This window comes from Notothenia coriiceps, unplaced genomic scaffold (assembly GCF_000735185.1).
Source record: "Notothenia coriiceps isolate Sejong01 unplaced genomic scaffold, NC01 NC01_scaffold00011180, whole genome shotgun sequence".
In the NCBI taxonomy this organism is placed as follows: Eukaryota; Metazoa; Chordata; class Actinopteri; order Perciformes; family Nototheniidae; genus Notothenia; species Notothenia coriiceps.
In genome coordinates, this window is record NW_011343881.1 from 132194 (window position 1) to 138364 (window position 6171).

Consider the following 6171-nt stretch of genomic DNA (forward strand, 5'->3'; position numbering starts at 1 on the left):
AATGATGAACCCATCCAGATCTCTCAGGTCTTCACGGACTGGGTCAGCTTTCTGTCCCCAGAGTCAAGAACTAAACAATGGAGAAGGCAGCATTCAGTTATTATGCTCCAAACATCCGTGGGAACACAACTGGGCCCCCAGAACCCTGCAGGTCCACTGCAACGAAGACTACTTAAAATCCAGGCTGAAGACTTTTCTTTTTGTCGCTGCTTTTAAATTGACTATTCAACATCTTAAAACTGCACTGTAATCCTTATCTTTTAATGTTTATTTATTAAAAAAAAATTTTCTTTTAATGACTGATTATTCTCGCCATTGGGCGCTTATTGTCTTTCATTTTTTGTAAAGCACTTTGAATTGCTTGTGGTTTGTGAAAGGTGCTATATAAATAAACTTGCCTTGCTTGTATTCACTTGCACCATACAGACGATATGAAATATCGCAGCACAAGCAGGAACGTGTTTGCATTTGGGATTTCTCACACACGACCAGTGACTTTTAAAAAGCCCACTTGTACCCAGCTTTCAGTCAATACTCTGCCTTTCCATCTAATGATCGCTCTTATAGAAACAGGCTGGCAAACTATTATTTATTTGCTGTTTTGTAACTATCAATTTGGGTTATTTTTTCTGTGATTAGGGGAGTACCACTTTAATAAAGCAGAATGTGTTCTCTTTAAATGCGAGCTATTGAATACAGAGGGAGGAATGGACTATTATCTCTAAATGGCCTTTATATTATCAACAGAAACTGAAACATAAAATTGTGTCTATACTCGCACTTCACTTGTTGTAATTTTAAGGTATAGTCCATTTAAGAAATGAAGGTATATAACACTTACCAAAGGGAGAGTTTTCATGATTTTACATCTAATTCAAACTGCTTACATGAGTGCTTTGCAGTCAGCTAATTTTTTTGCAAACTCTTCTCATTTGATTGTGCTGACAGCTCGTAGAAACATTCAGATATCATTCAGCCATGATGCTGCATAATGAAGGTATCCAAATGTAAAAGTAACCCTGTGGATCCTTCGTGCCGAGTCGCCTCAGGAGTCGCTCCTCTTTTGGTTCACAGCCACACACTGGGATGCCATGGAGGTCTCCTTCTGTGCCAATAAAAAGCATAAATTAGCTGAAACAGAACTGGCCTGATGCACAAAATGATCCATAATGGAAATGCACTCATTAGTGTACCAAAAAGCACTTTCAAAATAAAATCAGTGGGAGTACGACCAGGAGCCTAACTGGCGGCAAAATCACATAGTTTAGAAGTACGATTGCCGCTGAGGCACCGGATAGACGAATCTTAGGAGGGGATGTCCAGTCCAAACAAGATCGTCATTTGTGCATTTTATTCTCATCCACAAAGGTACAATGAACAGGCTTTACTTTCCTCAAGCCTTTCCTATGGCTTTCTTGCTTGAACCTACCTGATAGAAAACGATAGCCTAGTGCTCTACTCCCCACTACCTGTCTCCGATATAGACAATTACACCACGTGCCTAATTCACCCCAGTGCCCAAAGAGGCCTTAAAAAAAATAATATAATAATAATACTTTAATAACTACAATAATATCACAAATAAAAACATTTACTACGTACAAAAACAACAAGAAACAAAATGTTAAACTATGAAATCTATATAGCTCCAACGCTAACACTGTATGTAAAAAAGGGCTCTTTGAACAAACCATTGAGGTCCAATTCCAAACCGACCCTACAAATGTACACGATGTTTGTGGATGATCTTAGACGTGTCCGTGATGAAAAAAGCTGTGTACACTTTTACTAAATAAACGTAGCAAAATAAGATAGACATTGTATATTTTCAGTACACATGGTAATTTAGGATCAGATATGATCTTTGGTCAACCTAAAATGTAGAAGTGTGCATTTTTTTGACAGCCTTTGTATATTTACAGGAACGAAAACAACTCAGAAAACCAGATTAAAAAACAATAAAGAAGATCACAAAAAATTCACTCAGGGTTTACCACACATAGATTTACTGGGCCGGCGCCAGGAATATTAACGTCCGCCAAAGCATATTTCACGACACATTTACGGCCGTCACACTAAGGCATCGAAAAGCTTTCAACCGCTTCCGCCCATTCAGTTGAATGGGTCTGACGTAGAAGGATTTTTAAATCTTGCCGAACTGCATTGGTGGGGAGCATGGCATGGCTTTGCAAGCATCGTGAGCACCTATCTCTCATCGAAAAGTATGAGAAACATGCAACTGCTTTGAGGCTCCGATGCACGCTTAGATTGGCATAGCCATCACTACCGTTTCATGCAAATCCCGGCAGTGCAAGTGCGCTAGCCAATCAAACCGCGTGCAAGCTGGGAGCGCCAGGACCGCAGTTTCATTTCCTCATATTCCAAACGAGATATTACGGTAGCAAATCACCCCGGTTCTGTACGGACCAGGAACTATTTACCGGGATACAAAACCGGAGGAAACCAGACCAGGATGGAGGGACGGTGCAGAGACAGTGGGGAAACTGGTAGGTTTTCGCACTGTTTGGAGAGTTTATATCCAGTTTACTGTTGTTATAACATTGCTATTGCTTTGTATGTCGGGGGCGGCAGATTCATGATGATTTGGTTGTTGGTCGCGCCTGCTCGCAAAAATGCGCCAAGCCTCCAGACACGCCCAGCTTTCCAGATTTTTTTATGCCTGTAGTGTAGACGGGCCGTGAGGTTTAATCTTTTTGTATCCGATGTGCGTGCCCAACTAACGCACCCCCCCCCACCCCCCCTTCTCGGCTACCACCACAACTATTGGTACGGTATTGTATTATTATTCCAGCCCCTGAAATGAGGACCTTATCATAACGTTTGCAGTCATTTTGCTTTAAGATTTACTCATAACTTACTGAAGGCTATTGTATTTGAATAAGCCATGCCTTCTGCCCTCCCACATCATCGCACTTTTTTTTTCCTTTACTGGATATTATTATTGAATTACTTAAATAAACAAAACACTACATTTACTGTTGGAGATTCTTTTTCTCATATTTCACATTTCCTTCCCTCCATGCCTCCTCCTTTGAGATCAGTTTTCTTTTAGTTGTGGAATCCATTAGGGATAATGGTTTCTTCTCGGATTCACCTCATCAGTGTACTTCATGAAAAGAAAATATGCTGTGTAGTCAATGTACAACAACAGCTTTACGATTGCCTTTCAAACTCACAGAACCGGAAAATAACTCATTCCGAAACAGTGAAAGCAGATAAATTGCGAGTAGAGATAAGAACAGATACACTAAATGATGCCTTGTGACTGATGCTGCTTTATGTTGGCGGTGACATCGACTTCAAAGTGCTTTTGTTGTCCCCGAGAGGCTGTAACGAAGCTTTGACGACGAGCACAGGAGGCTGAGGAATACTAAGAACCCCGAGCAAATGCCAGCAACAGATTGAGTGATTTCAGTCGACTGAAACCACAAATCCAGACGGATCTCAGGTGTTCTCTCAGCATCTGGATGCGCTGAGATTCCTGCTGTCCCATGACAAACTTTGCCTTTTGAACGCAGGCTTTTCATCGAGATTTCATACAGGTTGTGTGTTTCCATCTCATTTCACACACCGAGGTCTGAGGCGGTGGTGAATGTGAGGAAGAGGAAGGAAATGCTTCGCTCTCAAAGAGCATACAGATGAAAGATGTGCAGAGAGGGAACATCAGAGTGGTCTGTTGCACTGAAGTTTGTTCTTCTCACCTTCTGAAAGCACCTCGGAAAAAGCTTTTTATTTCCACCCACAAAGGGCAAGAATACGAGGCACGCAATTAGTAAAACAGGAAATGGGAGATAACTAAAATAGAGCTGACAAAACTGTGAACGTATGATGCTAGAGTACAAATCCAGAGATATAAATATTTCTGTTACTCTTATATATAATAATAACCGTTAACAGTAACATAAATTATATTCTTACAAATAGGCAAAAAAAATTAGATTAACCTTGTGTCTATGTAATGGTTTACCGATTATGGCTATATTGTCTAATATTTTGTATTTTTGTGTGTTTTCCTGGTTTCATGGGTTAATTACATTAAAGTGATGCATTTTCTGTATTTACCAGTTTCTTCTATTATTTATCTTAAGCCATTTAGCCAATAAATTCAAATACTGATGATGATTTATCAACATTTGTAAATATTTAGTGTAAGCACCAATGGCCCTATGAAATTGTTGCAATGCATTTGTATCAGACACTGACTCTAAGAAAACTCTAATTTCATTGAATTTAATGTAAACAAAACAGGGGTCCATGGAGATTGGTCCTCCAGAGCTAAGCGTCATATTAGAATATTTAAAGCTCTTGAGTTTTACTCATTTTACAAAGTTTCTAAACCTGCATAAACAGTGTTAATGTGATTATGAACTACTTTCACTCCAAACTCAATTTAAAACCTTCACAGATTGTCTAAAAATAAAGTTTGGAAAGGCTAATTTAGTTGCACTAATTATGTTTTCAGAGCTTTAGAAAATTTGATTTGTCAGTGTTGTTCAAAATAGTCGATTATGAACATTATGGTCATCTTCACAACATCACAACCAATTTGTATATTAGGGATAATAGTTAACAATTCAAGACCCGCCGCTGTTCACCGTATTGGAGTTGTTTTCGCTATAATGACCGGCTTGCTTCATCCTGCTTGTTACATGGCTAACAACTAAATCAATCAATAATCTCACACAAAATATTGATTGTCAAATGATACCCTTGTTTTGAAAAGGATTGTATTGCTTCCACTGCGGCTGGAAGATGGTGTTTTCTGACCGAGGAACAATAATGTGTATTTTTGGCCACATCTGTTATAAAATGTACCGGAAGGCTTTCTGGGGATAGATCTTTAGCAAAGGTTTGTTATCGAAAAATAACAGACCGCCGAATGTTTAAATTGAACAATTAGAAATCGAGTATTCAACGGAGTCGTGCAACAATAAAACAACAATATACTATTTACACAATCTGCACGGTTGAACATGGCGCCCAATGTATTGACACTGGCCGGATACTCTCATAGAAAAGTATTCGAGCAGCTGACACACTGAAGGGGAACGAAGGACTATTGATGTCTTCATGGGCATCCAATGGACCATCGATGGTATTGATTCACGTGGAAGGATCAAATTAAACAAAAGGTCAAAAGATCCAGCATGCTGATGTCCTTCTTTACAGTCCGGATCTTCATCAATAAACGGACCAATTTGTGTTGATGGTCATTGCTTGGAGTGTTGTATTAAAAATAGATGAGGTCACAAGGTTAAAGCTATAAAGAAAATGTCTACAGGATATAAACACTCGCGCCTCATCAGCAGAAATACTAATGAGGGGTGTATTAAGACTGTGTCTCACCCAGAGTGACACTTCAATACTATACTGAAAGCCAAGAGTGAAATAAGATGCCTAGATTGCTAAACTATATAGTTAGAGTTCATCAATGTCAGAAGTAAGATGTTTCTTGACTATTGACTATTCAGCTCAGTTCTGAAATGAAACATTCTATTACTGATAGCTTTCATTAAAGGCAAACTACAGTACAGGATACTTGGGTACAGCTGGGTACAGTGGTACAAATGTAAGATAACCACATTTTCCCTCCAGGGATTAATAAAGTATTTCCGATTCTAATAGTTTGACAATCAGATGTGGTTGTAAGACTTAAAGGTCCCATGTCATGGCCATTTCTACTGATCATAATTCCATTGTTGAGGTCTACTAGAATACATTTATATTGTGCAATTTTCCAAACTCACATTGGTTTCTCATACCGCATCTCTGTAAAGTATGTGTATTCACTCTCTATCCTAAACGGCTTGTTGGAGCTCCTGCCCCCCCCTCCCTGTGAGCCCAGTGGCCGTCTGCGAGACAGCGAGACACAGCAAAACCCAGCCCGAAACCAGCCCGAGCACAAACACACACCCGCAGCCTGGCTGGGAGTCAGTGTGCTCACACACCGACTCAAAGCCTCGCCGCGTCCCGCCGTCTCAGGCTGAGAAATCTGTGGAGCTGCAGCTGAGAAAAGATTGAGTGTGTGTGTGTGTGTGTGTGTGTGTGTGTGTGTGTGTGTGTGTGTGTGTGTGTGAGTGTGTGTGTGTGTGTGTGTGTGTGTGTGTGTGTGTGTTTGAGAGAGAGAGAGAGAGAGAGAGAGAGAGAGAG